The sequence below is a fragment of the Rhopalosiphum maidis genome, chromosome 3, assembly GCF_003676215.2.
Source record: "Rhopalosiphum maidis isolate BTI-1 chromosome 3, ASM367621v3, whole genome shotgun sequence".
NCBI classification, from domain to species: domain Eukaryota; kingdom Metazoa; phylum Arthropoda; class Insecta; order Hemiptera; family Aphididae; genus Rhopalosiphum; species Rhopalosiphum maidis.
The window spans coordinates 75,344,023-75,359,300 of NC_040879.1; the positions used below are offsets into that span (position 1 = coordinate 75,344,023).

At 27.2% G+C, this 15,278-nt stretch overlaps 2 long non-coding RNA genes across 2 annotated transcripts; both read left to right on the forward strand.

Moving 5' to 3' along the window:
- The first annotated feature begins 6,109 nt into the window (after positions 1–6,109).
- On the forward strand, positions 6,110–9,347 carry LOC113559186. Its single transcript, XR_003405891.1, has 3 exons — positions 6,110–6,161; positions 8,881–9,013; positions 9,301–9,347. It is a non-coding gene; the product is annotated as an uncharacterized LOC113559186 (long non-coding RNA).
- A 123-nt stretch (positions 9,348–9,470) lies between these two features.
- LOC113559185 lies at positions 9,471–12,711 on the forward strand. The gene is made up of 3 exons (XR_003405890.1): positions 9,471–9,522; positions 12,242–12,374; positions 12,662–12,711. It is a non-coding gene; the product is annotated as an uncharacterized LOC113559185 (long non-coding RNA).
- The last annotated feature ends 2,567 nt before the right edge of the window (positions 12,712–15,278 follow it).

The following is a 15,278-nucleotide window of genomic DNA, read 5'->3' on the forward strand; positions in this document are numbered from 1 at the left end:
ATTAACTTCCATGTATTTCATTGATGCTGATACTTCATAAACACTATAAACATGCTTTTAAATGATAATTTTGACTCGTGTTTTAAATTCATATTTTAAACTGCTTATGAAACACTCATTTCTCAATTAATTCTCCACCAATATTACAAATTTAACTGACTACATTTTTTCAGATTGCAGTGCAGCAGTTCACCCAAGGCTTGCTGAGACAGAAATTTGCATTCATACCACTTTGGGAAAGTATCAACATCTCATTTTGAAAAAAAACTAGAAGATACTGATAATAATATTGGATTTCTGCAATGTGTGTGTAATGGTTATTGAATATAATTGATAATAAATTAATAGTTGTGAAACAATTGTTATTTGTTATATATATGAATAAAAGATTAGTAAACACTTTTAGCTTGTAATTTTTATTCTTCTTATTTACCTATGCTATAAAAATCTTTTATTTAGACTATACATAAATGATAATTTTGATAAAAATTACAAATTCACATTTTCAACTGTTTATAGAAGAATTAATCATTAAGTCGATATTAACACCAACAGAGGGCGGGAGGTTCCCCATACCATGGTCGACGGCTGACCTGCCACAGGAAGAATCTAGTTGGTTGTGATGCCGTTCACCGTTCCACTGCTCTCCGGAGTGGGGCGGTATATTTATTAGGCTTTTGACCGAATGTCTTGTACATTTACGAAAGAATATTTATAATATCAACGAATTGTTCATATTTTACGCCGAAGTTAACACAAGTCAGTGTCCTGATCCTCGACCAATGCATTAGAAAATGATTTAAATTTATCATTGAAAATTATCATCAAATTCATATGGAAAAGGGGTATTTTTCAGTTATTGTACAAGTGTATTCTTTTTTAAAAGTACAAAACATTCTGTTAATTTGTACAATCTTTTATGGCTTATCATAATTATTATTTGTTATCATCTGTTTATGCTTAAATTTCGTATCTTTTTACAGTTTTACATTCGTACTTGTGTTAAAGTTTCAACTGTAAATAGTTTTCAATTATTTTGTATTAAAAATGAATGTTGTCTGTTAGTTTTTGTTTTGATTGTTTCAATTTCTAAATTATCCAGTGTTGTCCACGCACTAGTTGTTATACAATTATTTTCGTTCTCCTTAAGGTGTGTAGTACTGACAATTGGATTAAGTAAATGATTCTTTTTTAGCATTATTAACTTTCATGTATTTCATTGATGCTGGTACTTCATAAACACTATAAACATGCTTTTATATAATAATTTTGACTCGTGTTATAAATTCATTTTTTAAACTGCTTATGAAACACTCAATTCTCAATTAATTCTCCACTAATTTTACATATTTAACTGACTACATTTTTTTCAGATTGCAGTGCAGCAGTTCACCCAAGGCTTGCTGAGATAGGAATTTGCATTCATACCACCTGGGGAAAGTATCAACATCTTATTTTGAAAATAAACTAGAAGATATTGATAATAATATTGGATTTATGCAATGTGTGTGTAATGGTTATTGAATATAATTGATAGCAAATTAATGCTAGTGAAACAAAAAATTAGTATCATGAAACCAAGACCAATGAATTAAGTAAATGATTCTTATTTAGCATTATTAACTTCCGTGTATTTTTGTTGATGCTGATACTTCATAAACACTATAAAACATGTTTTTATATGATAATTTTAATGTAAATTACAAATTCAAATTTTTTATAACTTACGAAATACTGAATTCTCAATTCAGTGTCTTGAAACTTTGACCACTAGAAAGAGAATATGTTTCTTAATTAGCATTAATTACTTTCATACATTTCATTTAAGCCAATACTTCATAAACACTATAAAACATGTTTTTATATGGTAAATTTGGAGTATATTACAAATTCAAATATTTTATGGCTTATGAAACACTCAATTCTCAATTAATTGACATGAAACCAACACCATTGAATTAAGTAAATGATTCTTTTTTAGCATTATTAACTTTCATGTATTTCATTGATGCTGGTACTTCATAAACACTATAAACATGCTTTTATATAATAATTTTGACTCGTGTTATAAATTCATTTTTTAAACTGCTTATGAAACACTCAATTCTCAATTAATTCTCCACTAATTTTACATATTTAACTGACTACATTTTTTTCAGATTGCAGTACAGCAGTTCACTCAAAACTTGCTGAACAGGAATTTGCATATATACCACTTTGGAAAAAATCAACATCTTATTTTGAAAATAAACTAGAAGATACTTATAATAACAACAATGGTCTTTTGCAAGGTACGTGTAATAATAACTGTATGTAATTGATAGCAACTTAATATTAGTGAAACAAAAAGTAAGTATCATGAAACCAAGACCAATGAATTAGGTAAATGATTCATATTAAGCATTATTAATTCCATGTATTTCATTGATGCTGACACTTCATAAACACTATAAACACGCTTTTAAATGACAATTTTGACTCGTGTTATAAATTCATATTTTAAACTGCTTATGAAACACTCAATTCTCAAATAATTCTCCACTAATTTTACATATTTAACTGACTACATTTTTTTCAGATTGCAGTGCAGCAGTTCACCCAAGGCTTGCTGAGACAGGAATTCGCATTCATACCACCTGGGGAAAGTATCAACATCTTATTTTGAAAATAAACTAGAAGATATTGATAATAATATTGGATTTATGCAATGTGTGTGTAATGGTTATTGAATATAATTGATAGCAAATTAATACTAGTGAAACAAAAAATTAGTATCATGAAACCAAGACCAATGAATTAAGTAAATGATTCTTCATTAGCATTATTAACTTCCATGTATTTTTGTTGATGCTGATACTTCATAAACACTATAAAACTTGTTTTTATATGATAATTTTAATGTAAATTACAAATTCAAATTTTTTATAACTTATGAAATACTGAATTCTCAATTCAGTGTCTTGAAACTTTGACCACTAGAAAGAGAATATGTTTCTTAATTAGCATTAAGTACTTTCATACATTTCATTTATGCCAATACTTCATAAACACTATAAAACATGTTTTTATATGGTAAATTTGGCGTATTTTACAAATTCATTTTTTTAATTGCTTATAAAATACTCAATTCTCATGTTAGTACATTGAAACCTTGACCACTAGAAAGAGAAATTGGATCTGATTTAGCATTAATTACTTTCATACATTTCATTTAAGCCAAGACTTCATAAACTCTATAAAACTTGTTTTTATATGATAATTTTGGAGTATATTACAAATTCAAATTTTTTATGGCTTATGTAACACTCAATTCTCAATTAATTGACATGAAACCAACACCATTGAATTAAGTAAATGATTCTTATTTAACTTTATTAACTTCCATGTATTTCATTGATGCTGATACTTCATAAACACTATAAACATGCTTTTAAATGATAATTTTGACTCGTGTTTTAAATTCATATTTTAAACTGCTTATGAAACACTCATTTCTCAATTAATTCTCCACCAATATTACAAATTTAACTGACTACATTTTTTCAGATTGCAGTGCAGCAGTTCACCCAAGGCTTGCTGAGACAGAAATTTGCATTCATACCACTTTGGGAAAGTATCAACATCTCATTTTGAAAAAAAACTAGAAGATACTGATAATAATATTGGATTTCTGCAATGTGTGTGTAATGGTTATTGAATATAATTGATAATAAATTAATAGTTGTGAAACAATTGTTATTTGTTATATATATGAATAAAAGATTAGTAAACACTTTTAGCTTGTAATTTTTATTCTTCTTATTTACCTATGCTATAAAAATCTTTTATTTAGACTATACATAAATGATAATTTTGATAAAAATTACAAATTCACATTTTAACTGTTTATAGAAGAATTAATCATTAAGTCGATATTAACACCAACAGAGGGCGGGAGGTTCCCCATACCTTGGTCGACGGCTGACCTGCCACAGGAAGAATCTAGTTGGTTGTGTGCCGTTCACCGTTCCACTGCTCTCCGGAGTGGGGCGGTATATTTATTAGGCTTTTGACCGAATATCTTGTACATTTACGAAAGAATATTTATAATATCAACGAATTGTTCATATTTTACGCCCGAAGTTAACACAAGTCAGTGTCCTGATCCTCGACCAATGCATTAAGAAAATGATTTAAATTTATCATCAAATTCATATGGAAAAGGGGTATTTTTCAGTTATTGTACAAGTGTATTCTTTTTTAAAAGTACAAAACATTCTGTTAATTTGTACAATCTTTTATGGCTTATCATAATTATTATTTGTTATCATCTGTTTATGCTTAAATTTCGTATCTTTTTACAGTTTTACATTCGTACTTGTGTTAAAGTTTCAACTGTAAATAGTTTTCAATTATTTTGTATTAAAAATGAATGTTGTCTGTTAGTTTTTGTTTTGATTGTTTCAATTTCTAAATTATCCAGTGTTGTCCACGCACTAGTTGTTATACAATTATTTTCGTTCTCCTTAAGGTGTGTAGTACTGACAATTGGATTAAGTAAATGATTCTTTTTTAGCATTATTAACTTTCATGTATTTCATTGATGCTGGTACTTCATAAACACTATAAACATGCTTTTATATAATAATTTTGACTCGTGTTATAAATTCATTTTTTAAACTGCTTATGAAACACTCAATTCTCAATTAATTCTCCACTAATTTTACATATTTAACTGACTACATTTTTTTCAGATTGCAGTGCAGCAGTTCACCCAAGGCTTGCTGAGATAGGAATTTGCATTCATACCACCTGGGGAAAGTATCAACATCTTATTTTGAAAATAAACTAGAAGATATTGATAATAATATTGGATTTATGCAATGTGTGTGTAATGGTTATTGAATATAATTGATAGCAAATTAATGCTAGTGAAACAAAAAATTAGTATCATGAAACCAAGACCAATGAATTAAGTAAATGATTCTTATTTAGCATTATTAACTTCCGTGTATTTTTGTTGATGCTGATACTTCATAAACACTATAAAACATGTTTTTATATGATAATTTTAATGTAAATTACAAATTCAAATTTTTTATAACTTACGAAATACTGAATTCTCAATTCAGTGTCTTGAAACTTTGACCACTAGAAAGAGAATATGTTTCTTAATTAGCATTAATTACTTTCATACATTTCATTTAAGCCAATACTTCATAAACACTATAAAACATGTTTTTATATGGTAAATTTGGAGTATATTACAAATTCAAATATTTTATGGCTTATGAAACACTCAATTCTCAATTAATTGACATGAAACCAACACCATTGAATTAAGTAAATGATTCTTTTTTAGCATTATTAACTTTCATGTATTTCATTGATGCTGGTACTTCATAAACACTATAAACATGCTTTTATATAATAATTTTGACTCGTGTTATAAATTCATTTTTTAAACTGCTTATGAAACACTCAATTCTCAATTAATTCTCCACTAATTTTACATATTTAACTGACTACATTTTTTTCAGATTGCAGTACAGCAGTTCACTCAAAACTTGCTGAAACAGGAATTTGCATATATACCACTTTGGAAAAAATCAACATCTTATTTTGAAAATAAACTAGAAGATACTTATAATAACAACAATGGTCTTTTGCAAGGTACGTGTAATAATAACTGTATGTAATTGATAGCAACTTAATATTAGTGAAACAAAAAGTAAGTATCATGAAACCAAGACCAATGAATTAGGTAAATGATTCATATTAAGCATTATTAATTCCATGTATTTCATTGATGCTGACACTTCATAAACACTATAAACACGCTTTTAAATGACAATTTTGACTCGTGTTATAAATTCATATTTTAAACTGCTTATGAAACACTCAATTCTCAAATAATTCTCCACTAATTTTACATATTTAACTGACTACATTTTTTTCAGATTGCAGTGCAGCAGTTCACCCAAGGCTTGCTGAGACAGGAATTCGCATTCATACCACCTGGGGAAAGTATCAACATCTTATTTTGAAAATAAACTAGAAGATATTGATAATAATATTGGATTTATGCAATGTGTGTGTAATGGTTATTGAATATAATTGATAGCAAATTAATACTAGTGAAACAAAAAATTAGTATCATGAAACCAAGACCAATGAATTAAGTAAATGATTCTTCATTAGCATTATTAACTTCCATGTATTTTTGTTGATGCTGATACTTCATAAACACTATAAAACTTGTTTTTATATGATAATTTTAATGTAAATTACAAATTCAAATTTTTTATAACTTATGAAATACTGAATTCTCAATTCAGTGTCTTGAAACTTTGACCACTAGAAAGAGAATATGTTTCTTAATTAGCATTAAGTACTTTCATACATTTCATTTATGCCAATACTTCATAAACACTATAAAACATGTTTTTATATGGTAAATTTGGCGTATTTTACAAATTCATTTTTTTAATTGCTTATAAAATACTCAATTCTCATGTTAGTACATTGAAACCTTGACCACTAGAAAGAGAAATTGGATCTGATTTAGCATTAATTACTTTCATACATTTCATTTAAGCCAAGACTTCATAAACTCTATAAAACTTGTTTTTATATGATAATTTTGGAGTATATTACAAATTCAAATTTTTTATGGCTTATGTAACACTCAATTCTCAATTAATTGACATGAAACCAACACCATTGAATTAAGTAAATGATTCTTATTTAACTTTATTAACTTCCATGTATTTCATTGATGCTGATACTTCATAAACACTATAAACATGCTTTTAAATGATAATTTTGACTCGTGTTTTAAATTCATATTTTAAACTGCTTATGAAACACTCATTTCTCAATTAATTCTCCACCAATATTACAAATTTAACTGACTACATTTTTTCAGATTGCAGTGCAGCAGTTCACCCAAGGCTTGCTGAGACAGAAATTTGCATTCATACCACTTTGGGAAAGTATCAACATCTCATTTTGAAAAAAAACTAGAAGATACTGATAATAATATTGGATTTCTGCAATGTGTGTGTAATGGTTATTGAATATAATTGATAATAAATTAATAGTTGTGAAACAATTGTTATTTGTTATATATATGAATAAAAGATTAGTAAACACTTTTAGCTTGTAATTTTTATTCTTCTTATTTACCTATGCTATAAAAATCTTTTATTTAGACTATACATAAATGATAATTTTGATAAAAATTACAAATTCACATTTTAACTGTTTATAGAAGAATTAATCATTAAGTCGATATTAACACCAACAGAGGGCGGGAGGTTCCCCATACCTTGGTCGACGGCTGACCTGCCACAGGAAGAATCTAGTTGGTTGTGTGCCGTTCACCGTTCCACTGCTCTCCGGAGTGGGGCGGTATATTTATTAGGCTTTTGACCGAATATCTTGTACATTTACGAAAGAATATTTATAATATCAACGAATTGTTCATATTTTACGCCCGAAGTTAACACAAGTCAGTGTCCTGATCCTCGACCAATGCATTAAGAAAATGATTTAAATTTATCATCAAATTCATATGGAAAAGGGGTATTTTTCAGTTATTGTACAAGTGTATTCTTTTTTAAAAGTACAAAACATTCTGTTAATTTGTACAATCTTTTATGGCTTATCATAATTATTATTTGTTATCATCTGTTTATGCTTAAATTTCGTATCTTTTTACAGTTTTACATTCGTACTTGTGTTAAAGTTTCAACTGTAAATAGTTTTCAATTATTTTGTATTAAAAATGAATGTTGTCTGTTAGTTTTTGTTTTGATTGTTTCAATTTCTAAATTATCCAGTGTTGTCCACGCACTAGTTGTTATACAATTATTTTCGTTCTCCTTAAGGTGTGTAGTACTGACAATTGGATTAAGTAAATGATTCTTTTTTAGCATTATTAACTTTCATGTATTTCATTGATGCTGGTACTTCATAAACACTATAAACATGCTTTTATATAATAATTTTGACTCGTGTTATAAATTCATTTTTTAAACTGCTTATGAAACACTCAATTCTCAATTAATTCTCCACTAATTTTACATATTTAACTGACTACATTTTTTTCAGATTGCAGTGCAGCAGTTCACCCAAGGCTTGCTGAGATAGGAATTTGCATTCATACCACCTGGGGAAAGTATCAACATCTTATTTTGAAAATAAACTAGAAGATATTGATAATAATATTGGATTTATGCAATGTGTGTGTAATGGTTATTGAATATAATTGATAGCAAATTAATGCTAGTGAAACAAAAAATTAGTATCATGAAACCAAGACCAATGAATTAAGTAAATGATTCTTATTTAGCATTATTAACTTCCGTGTATTTTTGTTGATGCTGATACTTCATAAACACTATAAAACATGTTTTTATATGATAATTTTAATGTAAATTACAAATTCAAATTTTTTATAACTTACGAAATACTGAATTCTCAATTCAGTGTCTTGAAACTTTGACCACTAGAAAGAGAATATGTTTCTTAATTAGCATTAATTACTTTCATACATTTCATTTAAGCCAATACTTCATAAACACTATAAAACATGTTTTTATATGGTAAATTTGGAGTATATTACAAATTCAAATATTTTATGGCTTATGAAACACTCAATTCTCAATTAATTGACATGAAACCAACACCATTGAATTAAGTAAATGATTCTTTTTTAGCATTATTAACTTTCATGTATTTCATTGATGCTGGTACTTCATAAACACTATAAACATGCTTTTATATAATAATTTTGACTCGTGTTATAAATTCATTTTTTAAACTGCTTATGAAACACTCAATTCTCAATTAATTCTCCACTAATTTTACATATTTAACTGACTACATTTTTTTCAGATTGCAGTACAGCAGTTCACTCAAAACTTGCTGAAACAGGAATTTGCATATATACCACTTTGGAAAAAATCAACATCTTATTTTGAAAATAAACTAGAAGATACTTATAATAACAACAATGGTCTTTTGCAAGGTACGTGTAATAATAACTGTATGTAATTGATAGCAACTTAATATTAGTGAAACAAAAAGTAAGTATCATGAAACCAAGACCAATGAATTAGGTAAATGATTCATATTAAGCATTATTAATTCCATGTATTTCATTGATGCTGACACTTCATAAACACTATAAACACGCTTTTAAATGACAATTTTGACTCGTGTTATAAATTCATATTTTAAACTGCTTATGAAACACTCAATTCTCAAATAATTCTCCACTAATTTTACATATTTAACTGACTACATTTTTTTCAGATTGCAGTGCAGCAGTTCACCCAAGGCTTGCTGAGACAGGAATTCGCATTCATACCACCTGGGGAAAGTATCAACATCTTATTTTGAAAATAAACTAGAAGATATTGATAATAATATTGGATTTATGCAATGTGTGTGTAATGGTTATTGAATATAATTGATAGCAAATTAATACTAGTGAAACAAAAAATTAGTATCATGAAACCAAGACCAATGAATTAAGTAAATGATTCTTCATTAGCATTATTAACTTCCATGTATTTTTGTTGATGCTGATACTTCATAAACACTATAAAACTTGTTTTTATATGATAATTTTAATGTAAATTACAAATTCAAATTTTTTATAACTTATGAAATACTGAATTCTCAATTCAGTGTCTTGAAACTTTGACCACTAGAAAGAGAATATGTTTCTTAATTAGCATTAAGTACTTTCATACATTTCATTTATGCCAATACTTCATAAACACTATAAAACATGTTTTTATATGGTAAATTTGGCGTATTTTACAAATTCATTTTTTTAATTGCTTATAAAATACTCAATTCTCATGTTAGTACATTGAAACCTTGACCACTAGAAAGAGAAATTGGATCTGATTTAGCATTAATTACTTTCATACATTTCATTTAAGCCAAGACTTCATAAACTCTATAAAACTTGTTTTTATATGATAATTTTGGAGTATATTACAAATTCAAATTTTTTATGGCTTATGTAACACTCAATTCTCAATTAATTGACATGAAACCAACACCATTGAATTAAGTAAATGATTCTTATTTAACTTTATTAACTTCCATGTATTTCATTGATGCTGATACTTCATAAACACTATAAACATGCTTTTAAATGATAATTTTGACTCGTGTTTTAAATTCATATTTTAAACTGCTTATGAAACACTCATTTCTCAATTAATTCTCCACCAATATTACAAATTTAACTGACTACATTTTTTCAGATTGCAGTGCAGCAGTTCACCCAAGGCTTGCTGAGACAGAAATTTGCATTCATACCACTTTGGGAAAGTATCAACATCTCATTTTGAAAAAAAACTAGAAGATACTGATAATAATATTGGATTTCTGCAATGTGTGTGTAATGGTTATTGAATATAATTGATAATAAATTAATAGTTGTGAAACAATTGTTATTTGTTATATATATGAATAAAAGATTAGTAAACACTTTTAGCTTGTAATTTTTATTCTTCTTATTTACCTATGCTATAAAAATCTTTTATTTAGACTATACATAAATGATAATTTTGATAAAAATTACAAATTCACATTTTAACTGTTTATAGAAGAATTAATCATTAAGTCGATATTAACACCAACAGAGGGCGGGAGGTTCCCCATACCTTGGTCGACGGCTGACCTGCCACAGGAAGAATCTAGTTGGTTGTGTGCCGTTCACCGTTCCACTGCTCTCCGGAGTGGGGCGGTATATTTATTAGGCTTTTGACCGAATATCTTGTACATTTACGAAAGAATATTTATAATATCAACGAATTGTTCATATTTTACGCCCGAAGTTAACACAAGTCAGTGTCCTGATCCTCGACCAATGCATTAAGAAAATGATTTAAATTTATCATCAAATTCATATGGAAAAGGGGTATTTTTCAGTTATTGTACAAGTGTATTCTTTTTTAAAAGTACAAAACATTCTGTTAATTTGTACAATCTTTTATGGCTTATCATAATTATTATTTGTTATCATCTGTTTATGCTTAAATTTCGTATCTTTTTACAGTTTTACATTCGTACTTGTGTTAAAGTTTCAACTGTAAATAGTTTTCAATTATTTTGTATTAAAAATGAATGTTGTCTGTTAGTTTTTGTTTTGATTGTTTCAATTTCTAAATTATCCAGTGTTGTCCACGCACTAGTTGTTATACAATTATTTTCGTTCTCCTTAAGGTGTGTAGTACTGACAATTGGATTAAGTAAATGATTCTTTTTTAGCATTATTAACTTTCATGTATTTCATTGATGCTGGTACTTCATAAACACTATAAACATGCTTTTATATAATAATTTTGACTCGTGTTATAAATTCATTTTTTAAACTGCTTATGAAACACTCAATTCTCAATTAATTCTCCACTAATTTTACATATTTAACTGACTACATTTTTTTCAGATTGCAGTGCAGCAGTTCACCCAAGGCTTGCTGAGATAGGAATTTGCATTCATACCACCTGGGGAAAGTATCAACATCTTATTTTGAAAATAAACTAGAAGATATTGATAATAATATTGGATTTATGCAATGTGTGTGTAATGGTTATTGAATATAATTGATAGCAAATTAATGCTAGTGAAACAAAAAATTAGTATCATGAAACCAAGACCAATGAATTAAGTAAATGATTCTTATTTAGCATTATTAACTTCCGTGTATTTTTGTTGATGCTGATACTTCATAAACACTATAAAACATGTTTTTATATGATAATTTTAATGTAAATTACAAATTCAAATTTTTTATAACTTACGAAATACTGAATTCTCAATTCAGTGTCTTGAAACTTTGACCACTAGAAAGAGAATATGTTTCTTAATTAGCATTAATTACTTTCATACATTTCATTTAAGCCAATACTTCATAAACACTATAAAACATGTTTTTATATGGTAAATTTGGAGTATATTACAAATTCAAATATTTTATGGCTTATGAAACACTCAATTCTCAATTAATTGACATGAAACCAACACCATTGAATTAAGTAAATGATTCTTTTTTAGCATTATTAACTTTCATGTATTTCATTGATGCTGGTACTTCATAAACACTATAAACATGCTTTTATATAATAATTTTGACTCGTGTTATAAATTCATTTTTTAAACTGCTTATGAAACACTCAATTCTCAATTAATTCTCCACTAATTTTACATATTTAACTGACTACATTTTTTTCAGATTGCAGTACAGCAGTTCACTCAAAACTTGCTGAAACAGGAATTTGCATATATACCACTTTGGAAAAAATCAACATCTTATTTTGAAAATAAACTAGAAGATACTTATAATAACAACAATGGTCTTTTGCAAGGTACGTGTAATAATAACTGTATGTAATTGATAGCAACTTAATATTAGTGAAACAAAAAGTAAGTATCATGAAACCAAGACCAATGAATTAGGTAAATGATTCATATTAAGCATTATTAATTCCATGTATTTCATTGATGCTGACACTTCATAAACACTATAAACACGCTTTTAAATGACAATTTTGACTCGTGTTATAAATTCATATTTTAAACTGCTTATGAAACACTCAATTCTCAAATAATTCTCCACTAATTTTACATATTTAACTGACTACATTTTTTTCAGATTGCAGTGCAGCAGTTCACCCAAGGCTTGCTGAGACAGGAATTTGCATTCATACCACCTGGGGAAAGTATCAACATCTTATTTTGAAAATAAACTAGAAGATATTGATAATAATATTGGATTTATGCAATGTGTGTGTAATGGTTATTGAATATAATTGATAGCAAATTAATACTAGTGAAACAAAAAATTAGTATCATGAAACCAAGACCAATGAATTAAGTAAATGATTCTTATTTAGCATTATTAACTTCCATGTATTTTTGTTGATGCTGATACTTCATAAACACTATAAAACTTGTTTTTATATGATAATTTTAATGTAAATTACAAATTCAAATTTTTTATAACTTATGAAATACTGAATTCTCAATTCAGTGTCTTGAAACTTTGACCACTAGAAAGAGAATATGTTTCTTAATTAGCATTAAGTACTTTCATACATTTCATTTATGCCAATACTTCATAAACACTATAAAACATGTTTTTATATGGTAAATTTGGCGTATTTTACAAATTCATTTTTTTAATTGCTTATAAAATACTCAATTCTCATGTTAGTACATTGAAACCTTGACCACTAGAAAGAGAAATTGGATCTGATTTAGCATTAATTACTTTCATACATTTCATTTAAGCCAAGACTTCATAAACTCTATAAAACTTGTTTTTATATGATAATTTTGGAGTATATTACAAATTCAAATTTTTTATGGCTTATGTAACACTCAATTCTCAATTAATTGACATGAAACCAACACCATTGAATTAAGTAAATGATTCTTATTTAACTTTATTAACTTCCATGTATTTCATTGATGCTGATACTTCATAAACACTATAAACATGCTTTTAAATGATAATTTTGACTCGTGTTTTAAATTCATATTTTAAACTGCTTATGAAACACTCATTTCTCAATTAATTCTCCACCAATATTACAAATTTAACTGACTACATTTTTTTCAGATTGCAGTGCAGCAGTTTACCCAAGGCTTGCTGAGACAGAAATTTGCATTCATACCACTTTGGGAAAATATCAACATATTATTTTGAAAATAAACTAGAAGATACTGATAATAATATTGGATTTATGCAATGTGTGTGTAATGGTTATTGAATATAATTGATAATAAATTAATAGTTGTGATACAATTGTTATTTGTTATATATATGAATAAAAGATTAGTAAACACTTTTAGCTTGTAATTTTTATTCTTCTTATTTACCTATGGTATAAAAATCTTTTATTTAGACTATATATAAATGATAATTTTGACAAAAATTACAAATTCACATTTTCAACTGTTTATAGAAGAATTAATCATTAAGTCAATATTAACACCAATAGAGGGCGGGTGGTTCCCCATACCATGGTCGACGGCTGACCTGCCACAGGAAGAATCTAGTTGGTTGTGTGCCGTTCACCGTTCCACTGGTCTCCGGAGTGGGGCGGTATATTTATTAGGCTTTTGACCGAATGTCTTTTACATTTACGAAAGAATATTTATAATATCAACGAATTATTCATATTTTACGCCCGAAGTTAACACAAGTCAGTGTCCTGATCCTCGACCAATGCATTAAGAAAATGATTTAAATTTATCATTGAAAAATTATCATCAAATTCATAAGGAAAAGGGGTATTTTTCAGTTATTGTACAAGTGTATTCTTTTTTAAAAGTACAAAACATTCTGTTAATTTGTACAATCTTTTATCGCTTATCATAATTATAATTTGTTATCATCTGTTTATGCTTAAATTTCGTATCTTTTTACAGTTTTACATTCGTACTTGTGTTAAAGTTTCAACTGTAAATAGTTTTCAATTATTTTGTATTAAAAATGAATGTTGTCTGTTAGTTTTTGTTTTGATTGTTTCAATTTCTAAATTATCCAGTGTTGTCCACGCACTAGTTGTTATACAATTATTTTCGTTCTCCTTAAGGTGTGTAGTACGGACAATTGGATTAAGTAAATGATTCTTTTTTAGCATTATTAACTTTCATGTATTTCATTGATGCTGGTACTTCATAAACACTATAAACATGCTTTTATATAATAATTCTGACTCGTGTTATAAATTCATTTTTTAAACTGCTTATGAAACACTCAATTCTCAATTAATTCTCCACTAATTTTACATATTTAACTGACTAAATTTTTTTCAGATTGCAGTGCAGCAGTTCACCCAAGGCTTGCTGAGATAGGAATTTGCATTCATACCACCTGGGGAAAGTATCAACATCTTATTTTGAAAATAAACTAGAAGATATTGATAATAATATTGGATTTATGCAATGTGTGTGTAATGGTTATTGAATATAATTGATAGCAAATTAATGCTAGTGAAACAAAAAATTAGTATCATGAAACCAAGACCAATGAATTAAGTAAATGATTCTTATTTAGCATTATTAACTTCCGTGTATTTTTGTTGATGCTGATACTTCATAAACACTATAAAACATGTTTTTATATGATTATTTTAATGTAAATTACAAATTCAAATTTTTTATAACTTACGAAATACTGAATTCTCAATTCAGTGTCTTGAAACTTTGACCACTAGAAAGAGAATATGTTTCTTAATTAGCATTAATTACTTTCATACATT